Source organism: Lissotriton helveticus, chromosome 3_1 (assembly GCF_964261635.1).
Source record: "Lissotriton helveticus chromosome 3_1, aLisHel1.1, whole genome shotgun sequence".
NCBI lineage: Eukaryota > Metazoa > Chordata > Amphibia > Caudata > Salamandridae > Lissotriton > Lissotriton helveticus.
In genome coordinates, this window is record NC_136061.1 from 1,342,031,626 (window position 1) to 1,342,045,263 (window position 13,638).

The 13,638-nt window shown below is 43.8% G+C and overlaps 1 protein-coding gene across 1 annotated transcript in view; it reads right to left on the reverse strand.

The window, feature by feature from the left end:
• Positions 1-13,638, reverse strand: part of LOC144824966 (roundabout homolog 2-like) — a 1,188,518-nt gene that overhangs the window by 1,161,063 nt on the left and 13,817 nt on the right. The gene's annotated exons all lie outside the window — the stretch shown is intronic.

The following is a 13,638-nucleotide window of genomic DNA, read 5'->3' on the forward strand; positions in this document are numbered from 1 at the left end:
AACACCTGAAGCCTCTTCCCGCAGCGGCTCCGCCCCTCTCGTCTAGGAGGTTATAATCAGTCTACTTGTCTCGCGCAGCGGGACGCGCGCGGGACGTAGCTCGGGGCGAAGCCCGGGCAAAGGGCGGGCCCTCTGAGGCCCTCGTAGGCCAGAGTAGGCTGGGCTGGGCCCACCCCCTAATATCTGCTGTTTAGTAGCCTGTGCCCTGCCACGTAGAATATGTCTACAGAAGAGGAAACCCCTGGAAAAAAAGGAAGGTTACGCAATGGGTCATTGGATAATTATTTCTCCAAGGTTCAGAGTGAGGGTGAAAAGGACTCTATTTTAGCCGAGCGTAGGGCCGAGCGGCGCCGCTCAATTGAGAGCATGAAACACACACCCCTTATCGACAGCTCCCTGATTGTTGTGACCCGGGAGGAAGGCTCTGTAGATTTGAGTGGGGACAATGCTAGTCAGGAAGGTGTTCCTCTTTTGTTTCGTGATTTTGTATCCACACCTTGCTTGCCCTCGGATAACATCATAACTGTTTCTCCTACCCCTAGTCCTAGTCGCATCACTGCCATAACTAAGCCTAGGAAACAGAAACCTAAGCATTTAGTTGCTGCCCAGATTCATTGCCCGCCACCTAGTAAAAAAAGGAGGAAACTAAGGGTGGCACTAGGTAAAGCTAAAATCTCGCATACTAAATTTGGTAAAGGGGCAAAAACCCTCAATACAACTAAGATTACCCTAGCAGAGGAGTCGGATTCTACACCAGCAGTAGTTCCACCACTTGTAAATAGTTCACTAGAAACAGTTGCACAGGCTGTGGTTCCTGTCAGCAATGCTGGAGCCACAGTACCAGCTACTCCCCCTCCCCTAACATTAATAGGGAATTTGGAGTTTTTGCTGAGATCACTCCTATTACCTATTAATGAGTCCATTAAAAAGGTGGAAATCAGACTGACCATACTGGAAACTGCCATATCTAGTATGGTTACTATGACTAAAACTCAGGGGAATGGGAATGGGGTGGAACACCCTACACCTATAGCCAGGCCCCCTTCTACCACCGTTCCAAAAAATCCAACTGTATCAGCTCAGGCGGCCAAAAACACCACGCATCAACAGGGTAGGGTTGATTCCCCCTCTCAAAACCCATTTCCTCCAAAACAGTTAAATGCTCCTGTAATTGAAAAGGGAGGTGACCCAAAAAAACCAGGCCTAAAGGCCCCGTCAAGTAAAAACAACCTGAACGACCATGGGGTAGGTAGCTTTAATAGAATACCACGGAAAAAGGTGCCACAAGTGGCGATTCCCCCAGAAGCAGTGCCCTATGTGGTAGTTTTGACTGGGGTCCCGCCGTTAGCAGAAAACAAGAAGGAGGGATACGCAGAACTCAAAAATAAAATTATCCATTGGTTGAGGACTTACAGGCCGATAGCGCCCAATATAGATGGGGATATAGTGCACGTCAGACGGCTTAACTGGCTGGGGAGTAGAATTAAAGATATAGAGGGAGACCTAGTGGTGGTCAACTTCAGAGACCCCAGAGCATCAGACTATATCTTAAACTGGCCACCTGGAAATGGGGAAACTTGTATTATCCCTCGGGCCCTAACTTATTTCTATCCCAGGACTGAGGCTATTCCTCCCAAATATCCAATTAAGTTTCAAACATACAGGCCACCCCTCACCGTGCCATACAGTAACAATTATCCCCAGTATGGCCAACATTTTGCTCCGGTGCCTGAACAGCACTCCGCCTGGTCTACGGTGCCTCATAGACACAGGTTGAACCATGACAGCAGGATGGAACATCTAAGACCCTTCACTCCCCTGGACACTTACAATCGGTTTTCGCAGCTCTCAGGGCTGGAAAATTGCGATTGAGGTTTAGTGCCCATGGGGGTGATATGCGAACATCTTGGGGAGGAGGCCCCACGTCTTTGTGGCAGTATAGATGCAGGGCAAGTTAGTCCACCTCTAGTACAATTTGCCATTACTAACAACATTACTGAGGCTCCCATGATAGTCGAGTCTATGGCCAGCACTTCTAGCTGTCCTGTAGACCCTACTCCCTTGGCCCAAGACGGGGACTGCTGTATGACCATGGTGGACAATGAGGGTGCGAATAAGGGGGAACACACCATAATGCCCAAGGGTCGGCGGGTAATAAACCTCCTATCCTGGAATGTTGCGGGGTTAAAAAGGAAGTTAGATTTACCAGAGTGGCACACGTTCATTGAGAGGTTCGATGTGTGCCTATTTCAGGAAACCTGGAGCCTATTACCCATATATAAATCAGGGTATAACACCTACTTTTTACCTGCAGTAAGTAAAGGAAAGGGTAGACCAGCGGGTGGCCTCATGGTTTGGATTAAAATAGAGCTGGACTGGGCGGTAACATACCACAACTTGGAGTGTAGGGACATACTCCACCTCTCTTCTAGAGGGAATGCGGAGAGTGGTAGGCTAGACCTCTTTAATGTTTATGCCAGAGGGTCATCAGGGGACATCGCCTCCTTAACTTTAACAGCTCTGGACTCTGCCCTAGCTAACTGCCCCCTCTCTGCAAAAATTATCGTGGGGGGAGACTTCAATTGTACGTTTGAACCTCTCCTCGGGGACGACCCCCTGGGTATTGAAGATGAAGATTCAAACTGGTCCATCCCAACTCTATCCCTGCCCCCCATCAGGAAATGGTCAGCTAGGGCAATTCAAATTAATGCATTAACTAGGGACCACAAGTTAAGAGCCCTTAATGGCAGGACTATATCTGACCAGGCAGGTGCACTGACCTTCAACAGACTTACTGGGCCATCCCGAATTGACTACATCCTAATGGATGTTAGTTTTTGGGCAGACCTTATTGATATGGAAGTGCTACCAAGTCAGGATAGTGACCATAATCCCCTGTGTTGCAAGTTTAATTGGGGCATCCTTAAAGACAGTGGTGTGAATGCCCCACTAAAAACAACTAAAGAGATTATCCCATATAACAACAATCGTAGATTGAAATGGGATAAGGCTAACCTGAAGGAGGATGACCTAGGGGCAATTAAATTCCTGGTAGAGGGCCTGTCCTCTGATCTGGAAGCCTGGGTCTGTGAAAATGAGATTAGTACGTCGCCGCACTCTTCCCTCGACTCAGCTTACAAGGCTACAATAGATCATGTCAGCCAATTCTTTATCGCGAATGGTAAAAGTCACAGGAAACTGATTACACCTCCCACTTCTAAAAAACCCTGGTATACATATCAATGTAAGGGCAAGAGGAAAAATCTGACAAAAGCCCTGCTTTCTGGGGATCCTTTGCTGGTTAGAGCGGCCAGGAAGGAATACCTAAAAGTACTATCGCTGGCTAAACGTGAGTGGGAGGAACAGCATTGGCAGGACCTAGCCAACGCCGTGAACAGAAGGAACCCGAATCTTTTTTGGGATCTGATTAATAGAACAAGGCAGAGGAAAATGCAACCATTAGCAGCACACATAACCAGCCAGCAATGGTTTAATCATTTTTCATCCCTATATGGAGGCAATGATGAACTAATCAGCCCCGGGGTAACTGGTTTTGGAGCTGGGGATATCTTAGGGGTGGATGCCCCCGATTTTTCGACCACCGAGGTAGAGAGGGCGATTAAACATCTAACCCCAAAGAAGGCGGCCGGGCCGGACGGGATCCCTGGGGACCTGTTGATCGCTGAGCCGCAGGCTTGGGCCAAGCTAATTGCCACAATTATGAATTTGATAACTAGGGGTCATCAGGTGCCAGACTCATGGAAGGGGGCTGAGGTGGTAACCGTTTTCAAGAAGGGGGCTAGAGATGATCCTGCGAACTATAGACCTATCAGTTTGATAGATATAATTCAGAAAGTGGTCGGCAGGGTCATCATCTCAAGGGTAGGCGATTGGATGGAGGAAGCCAGCATTCTCTCCCATCTTCAAGCTGGCTTTAGAAGGAAGGTAGGCACGATGGACCAGGTCTTTCGCTTTTTTGTCATCTATTGGAAGGCAGTTACCATCAAGAAAGGCAGTTTATACTTGGCCTTCATAGATCTCAAAACGGCTTTTGACCTGGTCCCTCGGGCAAAACTATGGGAGATCTTAGGTGAGATGGGATTTCCCAGTAGGCTCCTGAGTCTGATCGTAAAGCTCCATGAGGGGAATTATGCGAGGGTCAGATGGGGATCCCAGGGACAGTTAACAGATAGGGTCCCTGTGAGGAGAGGAGTACGCCAGGGTTGTGTTATGGCTCCGACCCTTTTCTCCCTATTCGTGAATGGAGTGGTGGACCATCTGAAAGGGGAGGAGACGGATGCCCCATCCCTGGCGGGGGAAAGAGTTCCGACTCTACTCTTCGCCGACGACACCTTACTGATCTCCAAATCCCCAGCGGGACTGCAAAAACTCTTGAACCGGTTTAGTTCTTTTTGTACCAACCGAGGCTTAATCATCCACACCTCGAAAACTAAACTGATGGCATTTTCCCCCTCTAAAAGATTTAAAAACAACTTTTTGCTTAATGGTGCGCCCCTGGAGATGGTCAACTCATTTGATTATCTTGGTGTCCGGGTAAATAGTCGAATGACATGGAAGGACCACTTGGCCAAAATGTTACTCAGTCACCAAAGAGCATCCGGGGTGACTCTGAGAGAGCTCCGTGAGTCAAGCAGCAAACCAGTCTCCCCTGTTATGGCGATTTATGAGGGCCAGATTCTCCCGTCGGCACTATATGGCTCCGAACTCTGGGGGTTTGAAAACGTCTCAGATCTATCGTCAGCGGAAAATAACTTCTTAAGGAAGGTGGTGGCCCTTCCTGCTTCCACCCCGCTGATCCCCCTGAGATTAGATCTGGGCAGAAGATCTCTAAAGGACTTGGTAAGGTTACGCCCATTGCTCTTTTGGACTCGTCTAAGAAGAACTGAGGAGCTCGCAAAATATGCTGAAGGGTTGGACGATCTTCTTTTGCTGGACACGGGGGGAAAAATAGGATGGTTGAAGAAATTGAGAGACATGGTTCTTAACTTGGGTCTAAGGGATGCTTGGGAGTCACAAACGCCGCCACCCAAGGAAGTGATTAAAAAGTTATATTGGGATTGGGTTCAGAGTATTGCACTGAGGGTCTTGGATGGGGGTTCACTCACGGACCAATTTCTGTTAATCAAATGGGTAAAAAAACTGGAAGCCTTCCTTGACCTGATAACCAAACCCTTAGATCGAGCGCTATATCTAAAATTGAGATATGGGACGCTTCCGGTGCATGACTTCACGGCAAGGTGGTCTAACTCTGGTGCCGCCCAGTATTCGTGCCCTGGATGTGCAGCTCCAAAGGAATCTGTGGCCCACCTATTCTTTGCCTGCCCCGCATACAAAGTGGCGCGGAAAGTCTGGCTGAAACCAGTGTGTAGGGAATTGGGGCTGAGGTGTCATAGCCAGGCATTACGTATACTCTCTACTGACTCTTCTTCCTCCTTCATGATTTGCGGGGTGGCAAAATTTCTGGGCAGTGCGTGGGTGACGCGCTCCCGTCTACTGAAATTGCACATGAGGGGACCGACGGCCTGATGCTTGAACAGCCTGTAGTAAATTATTACTGCGGAGTATTTCTTCCTTTTTATCTGTATTTTTAAAGTTTTACCGGTGAATTAAAATGTTATGTATATGTATGCTTTTATGGTGATCAAATTGCCGAATAAAGATATTTACAACAACAGAAACACGCCCATCTCTTATTTCTCTACAAACTGGTGAAACTAAGAATGCACGTACTGACTGAGTAAAATAGTTGTCTTTTGTTTTCACACGACTCTAGAGATATACTCTTGATTAGGGGGGAGCAAAGTTGTCATGTTCTATGGTTGTCAGAAACTAAATCCCTTCTTGTCTATCCAGGGAGGTTAAACTCCTCCTTGCCTATTCAAGAAAGTTTCTAGTGAACTCTGAGCTAGCTGGCACACATAACTTTAAGTCTAATATCGTCAGTAGAAGACCTAGTTAACCACAGTCCTACGTCTATACTATTGAAGATATTATTCCAATGCGCAGAGCCTATTGGGAAAATAGGAACTACACTACATGGCGCCCAACGGTTTGGATAGGCGATAAATCTAACGCAAGACATTAGAGTAACTCAGTCGTGCTTTTTCACACAGACCCCTTTTTTCCCATAAACCTCCAAAGACGTCTGGAGTGATTGAAAGGTCAAATCCGCCAAACTTAGTAGGAGGAAACTCCTATGTATGGTTTTTGGTTTATTCAACGTTGAAGGATACAGTGTTCCAAAATATTGTGCATCTAATCTTTGTTTCCGTGGAAACCTGATCTGCAACAAAAACCCTTCCTGTCAGTAAAATGTCCGACTGTGAAGGAGATAGGGAGACAGCTAGATTAGCAGCTCAACTCCTAGCGGAAGACACAAGTCTCCTACAGCAAGACCCGGATGCAATACTCATCCCGGTCAGCATAAGAAAAACTATAACTTTAAAACTTATAGAAAATGGACTAACATCGAGAGGTGGTACAGTCATATTCGTAATTGAGGCACACGAATATCGGCAGACAGAGGTATTCTATTCATGGATAAATTTTCCAGCAGCAAACGCTGTAACAAAGGAGTTCCACTATTACAAAATAGAGGAACCACCGGATGAGTACACTCCTTTCGAGGAGGTGGAAATACCACTCAAATACCAAGAACACCTGCTCTGGTTTAAAGGCACCCTAAAACATAATGATCACATCACCAGGCTCGGTCCACTAGGTAGACCAGGAGCAACATGGCCGGTTCTAGCCGGCTACACACCACATCCAGACATTGGAAAAATGTCGAAACCAGAACTTTTAGCACAGCTAGAACAACTGATTAAAATACACAGACAATTAGTCCAATATGTAATGCGGACTTCAACAGTGCAACCAACTATTAAAATTCCACAGCTGAGCCCTCATCAGGGGAACACAACTAAAATCACACCACAGAACATACAGTCCTGTCTAGGTAAAGTACCCATTAAAAGGGAACAAATTCCATTCTGGTTAGCACAGAAAATCACTCAAATACAGGCGGTATTTCCAGATACCACCCCAGTTGAGAAACACAGAATTCTGACTATCTGCCTTCCAATGGGGATTGCACCACATGTGGAGGACTGTGACACTTGGGGTACAGTCTTTGCTTCCATTTACACAAAAACACATGGTGTTCCGTCCATGTCGGTAATACCAGAGGTGCTAAAACAGATTCAAAATGAATACGGTCCGGAACCTGCTTTAACTCTGGGTATGAAATTACTGAAAGACTTTAAGCAGGTCTCGGCAATATTACTAGCAAACATAAAGGGGGAAGCAGCAAATGTGGCAATCCGCCAAAGATTGAAGGAAACAGATATAGCAGACCAACCATTTGAACTTGCCAGAATCATAGAAAAATCATATGAAGAACTAGGAAGAGATAGTTTGGGTGGGAAACCAGTGAAACCCCAACTAATAGTAAATCCTGAAAAGGTATTTATTAAAAATAATCTAAACACTTCAAAAAAGAATTGGCATGGAAATAAACAATCCACTCCCAAAGAAAAAAGATTCCAGTCCAGAGGAAGGTCTCCTCGGCGGAGAGAAAGATCTCCGGACCAAGGACACAAGTCTCCCCAGAGGGAGCCCTCTGAGAAAAAATACAACCTTAGAAACAGGGATAATTTGAAGAAACCTGATAGATATCAAGATATTGATACACGTCCTTCTCGATCTTTTCAGACTTCCTCGCAGAAATCGGAAAGAAGAGGACGGTCAGAACACAGGGAAGAGCTCGTCAAGTCCAAAGACAAAGAACCTGCTCATCAAAGTAAAAAGTTACAATTTCCAAAGAAGAAGGTAGCCAGCATTAAAATAATCAAACATGCCGAGGATCCTGAGGACTCAACTGAAAAACGGAGAGTGGGCTCAGACAATGCTAGACAGCGCAGCAGAAGTGAGCATAGCTCGCAAGATCCTGATGAATCATCTGGAGACAGTGGACACGAATGAATACATTCAAGTGGAAACTGCAGATACCAGAGTTAGCAAACCTCATAAAATATATGAAATAACTTTACGTATAGAGGGAGATAAGGCTAGGAAAATAAGGGGTCTATTTTGGGTTAACCTCTCAAAAGGCTATGACATCCTTTTCGCTGAAAAAGACTGGCCACCAGAGTTTGTCAGGGAATGCCCTCATGGCGAAGAAATGATTATGCCTGCCTTCTCAAATCATATTCCAATTCATAAAAAATATACACTTGCAAGAAAAAGGGCAGTAGCCCAAGCTCCTGCACTATATAAAAATCATGTGGGATGGGATGAGGACTCTCCTCCTCACAAGATCCAGTTAAAATCTCAACCAACTGCACAGAGGCAGTACCCAATTAAGCAAGAAGCTAAAAAACAGGTCAGGGAGATCTTAGATCAACTTGAATACCAGGGGGTGATTGAAACATGCACCTCACAAATGAACAATCCTTTGTTTCCTGTCTCCAAACCAGATGATTCATATCGTCTAGTTTTGGACTACAGACACCTTAACTCATGCTGCAAAACGTTTGCAGTACAAAACTCACACAGTGCCGCACTAATGAATAGCATAGTGCGCAAAAAATACAAAACAACATTAGACATCTCTAATGGATTCTTTTGTCAAAATATAGCACCAGAAAGCAGATATTTGACCGCTTTCTCAATAAATGGCTCGCAGAAAAATTTCTGTCATTTGCCCCAAGGGTTCAAGAACAGCCCAGGATTATTCTCAGCGAGAGTAACAGAGTTACTACAAATATATGATGACGAGGCATTATCTTATGTCGACGACATCTATCTAACAGATGATGACTTGGATACTCACTTGAAAAGAGTGAACACCATAATACTTGGGTTCGCAGCAGAGGGTTACAAATTCAACTTCAAAAAGTCAAGAATTGCCCATCTAACTGTCCTGTTTTTAGGATATGAATTATCAAGTGAAGGCAAAAGCCTGGCAGACAATTTCCTGGAGAAATGCGCTGTACTCCAAGCCCCAAAAACGCTGAAAAACTTACAATCAATTCTAGGTTTCCTGAATTTCGGAAGAACTTACATTATAAATTATGCAGAGAGGGTTAAACCCCTCTATGATCTAATAAAACCAGATTTTAAAAGAATCAATTGGACTCAAAAACACACAGAAATTTTGAGATCTTTACAAACAGACATGTTAGTTAAAACAAAACTGCAAACACGCGATAACACACGCAACCTTGTAATCCGAGTCATCCCAGGAAGATACGGATTCACATACCTAACCTCTAATGAGGGAGAAACGGTACCAATAGCATACAAATCACACTTGTACACAAAAGCTGAAATGAAATTTAGCCCAACGGAAAAAATTCTAACCGCGGTACAGACTGCTGTAGCGAAAGAAAGAGCCCTAGCACAAGGTAAACGAATAATCATCGTGACACCAATACCAGCCCTGGAGGCGGTAACAAAGGCAAGCATTCCGAATGCTAAAGCACTACATCCGAGATGGATACAGTGGGCTAATTCCCTCGCTGCAACAGACGTGGTATACGAATTTGACCCTAATTTAAAAACACAGGAATTTCTCCAATATGAATTTGAATGTCCTCTGCCGACTGAAATTCTGCCTCTAGAGCATTACGGCTGTATAATATATACGGACGGATCAGCACAACCCGCAGTTGGGGGTAAACAAGCTTACAGTGCTGCGTGCGCGATTGTTAAAGGTCACTGGCACGAAGGAAAATTTAAACCACTGGTCACTAAAACGCAATCCCTAGGAGACTGTACAGCTCAGCGAGCTGAACTACTAGCATTTAAAATGGCGCTTGAAAATACAGATCGCGAATTCCCCACACTCATAGTGTGCGATTCATACTATTGCGTTCAGTCTTACAATGAATACTTGCAAATCTGGGTTCAGACGGTTTTAAAGATGCAAAAGGTGGCACAATCAAGCATAAAATGTTTTGGGAACAAGTGGTTCTTTTACAAAAAGAACTACAAAAGACTCACGTGATACATACACTGAGTCATCAGCGTGATGGCATTCACGTTGCAGGGAATTCATTGGCTGATGAGGCCGCGAAGGCAGCTGTGCAAACGGCTTCCGTAGCTGCCATCACCCGGTCAAAAACAAAAATGGACAGCGAAATATTACAGGCTGTCTGTGCTACGGTAAAAGATGCGATAGAAACACTCCCGAAAGGCTTTCCAGTAAAGTACTCATACATAACTGATGCTAATAACGTTCCATTTGCTCTAATCCCTGGAGTGGGGGATAGGGCAATTCCGAACATGGAACATAGGTTAGGACTCATTATAGCGGCACACGAAGGGCTTGCTTCTGTACATGCTGGCGTTTCAGCCACAGTATCATTATTAAAACAGAGATACTGGTGGCCACGAATGAGGAGACAAACTAGGAACTATGTTCTAGAATGTGAAATATGTCAAAGAATGAAGGTATCAACAGTGAAACGACCAGCCCAGACGCCCCTTCTAATCTCAGATAAACCATTAGCCTGTGTTTACCTGGACCACTGCGGTCCCTTACAAAGGGACGGCAACTATAAATATATCATGGTCGCAGTGGATTCATGCACAAGATTCATATGGATGTGGCCCCAGTGATCGACTGACGCCAGAACTGTTATAAAAGATTGGCGAGTCTTTATCGGCACATACACAATTGGCATGCTACATTCTGACCAGGGTCCTGCTTTTAGCTCTCGAGCTTATAAGGAGGCCATGACCAACATGGGCATTGCATTGCGGTACTCTTGTCCCTTTCATCCTGAGGGAAACGAAATTGTGGAAAGAAAAAACCGTGACATAAAGCAATCTATAACAGCAAAGGTATTAGGTTCGGGAGCTGGGTGGGTCAAACATTTAATAAGTGTCCAACGTAGTCTTAACAATCTACCAAGAAATTCTCTGAAAGGTCTCAGTCCGTACGAACTATTGTTTGGGACTAGAATGTTAATCCAGGACCTCGACAGTCAAACTTCAGTGGTTAAAGAAAAATGCTTTGATATCAAAGATCGTTTGGCTATTTTACAGGACTTAAACGAAACAAGAAAAGACCTGAGCAACATTAAGTTGAAACAGCAGCCAATAACCACTGAGGAGAAACCACCTGTCCCAGCAAGGCCTGTCTGGATTCCAAAAATCGGGGATCTGGTCAGAGAGAAGATCGCGGTGAAGAAGGAATTTGGGCCTTCTTACAGAAAAGCAGTTCCTGTCTTGTCTGTCAACGGGACAAGATCAGTAGTATTACCGCCCCTTGCTGGTAAAAAGGAGAACCGAGTTGTATCCATCGACCTGGTTAAACCACAATCATGTGGCCGATAACAAGTAGTAGGCCAAGTGGACTCCCAAGAAGTAGCAGAACACCAAAGTTTGCTACAAACACAGAGGTTCAAACTGAAAGACTAATCACAATGGATAAACCTACAGTGAAACAACAAGGACTATGCAACAAAGCCATGGAACTTAAACCTCTTGAAACCCAAATTAAAATCTTAAATCAAGAAACACCAGTCTACAATGATGTAACCACAGACTATGCTAATGAAACAAAGAAAATTCAAAAGGCAAAAAAGAATCCAGAAGCAATTGAAACAATTGACAGAACAGCATCTGGCTACTTCATCAACTTCGATGATTTTTCTGAGGATCCAAGTGAACCTGAGGAAGAACCAACAACAAAAACCTTTAAAAACAAAACAAAGAAACTCTTTCATCAACTAAAAGAAACCTATCTGATTTCTCCATGGATTGAACTTTGGGTGACACTAGGAGTATTCATCCTCATACTTTGGCTCATCATGGTACTATGCTTGGGACATTTCATTGAGGGAAAATATGTTACAATGGACACAGCAAGTCAGAATATCAACTTGGTCCTGAAACCACACAAGTCTTGACACATCGAGAAAAGAGAAATTTCTTCAGTAAACTTCACAGCCAATCCTATACCGGGTGGGGTAGCATGGGACACAACTGATTACGAAATCTATGGTCCGGTTGAGCTCCTGAAGTATCCTCATCAATTCAAGATTTCATTGAGTGACTTTGTAAAACCGAGCACATTCGCTGATGATTGGGACTTTGAAAGTATTAATGATATGATGTCTGATCTAGTAATGTCAGCTAAATTTACAGAACATGATTATTTGCAAGGTTCATCTAATTACGACCAAATGTTTTGTTACAACCATTATGGTAACCATTATCTGCATAAATCTACTCAACCTAGAAATGTTTTAAATTTTAACCAATGGGAACATTGTGCAACTCCACCAAAAGGCAGTTCAAAGACATTTTTTGATAAATATTCATACTTTTCAGGGTTCTACACAAGTAATGCAGAATCATTTTATTTCAAATTGTTAAATAAGACAGGAGTGAAAACCATGCTTACAAACACAAAATTGATATATTCTGACTCATTTTTTGAAAAAATGAATACATTTGGTTTTGATTTCTGGAACAATAACATTGAAACGAAAACGATCTGGGGCACAAAAGATTGGCAAGTGCAAGGTATAGAATCATTATTTAGAGCCTGCATGATCCCAGAACAAATTATATTTTTGAATGACACAATTCAACAGACTACCTGTCTTGGCCTAGCAAAAATCAAAGACTTAAATAAACCGTCTATTCCAAAACCAACACCTAACAGTAATATCACTACGGATGTTGAGATAGACATATCCTATATTTTTAACCAAAACAGAACACATCCTGATTGGAAACAATGGTTGATCTGGCCCACAGACACAAATAACTGTCAAGACAGATTCCTGAACAAAATACAGGGGTTCACATTGACCAGGCCAGACCCAAGATACTCCCAGAGACAACATCCAGGGATTGTAACTACTTACAGTGTGGGGAAACTCTGCCTTCAATGGCTACATACATCCACACTGTCAAAAATTAAGCAACACTTAACTTTACTTAAAGAAGGTGCTGACTTGCGTGATTTCATCATGGGACCACGCAAACAGCGTCAAAAACGTTTCATAGCGGCCTCTATATATGCAGCTTACAACGAAGCTTGGAAAGTAACTCAAATTGAGACAGCAGAAAAAATACGGGAAATTGACCGTGTTAATTTGGAAAAATCACTTTCTGTTATGGACAATGGGTTAATGACTCTTCTTCCAGAATATATTCACTGGACAGTATTGTATCTTCTGCAATCGATATAATAGAGCAAGACTTACTGATGTTGCAACACGGTCAGTCTCAATTGCGTTCTATTGTACAGCTTGGCTGGACGTTACAAAATCTGCGTTCAGGCTATGTGCCTTGGCGTTTAATCAACACAACGTCACTATTTAATATCTTTAACCTTACTGATAAACAAATCAGTTTGGCACAAAAGGGTGCTGACTATACGATTCTGAGCATTGAAAAACTTGAGAGATTACCATTGACAATGTCAGAACGACCTGTCATTGAATGGATAATACATGGGATGATAAATATACCGATAACAACTTTCCAGATTCAATACTGCCAAAAATATATACAGGCAGGCCAGTATAAAAGGTTGGGTAAAGGATACGTTAAGTCAACATGGAACTTGCCCTATACACACACATGTGTCAGTAA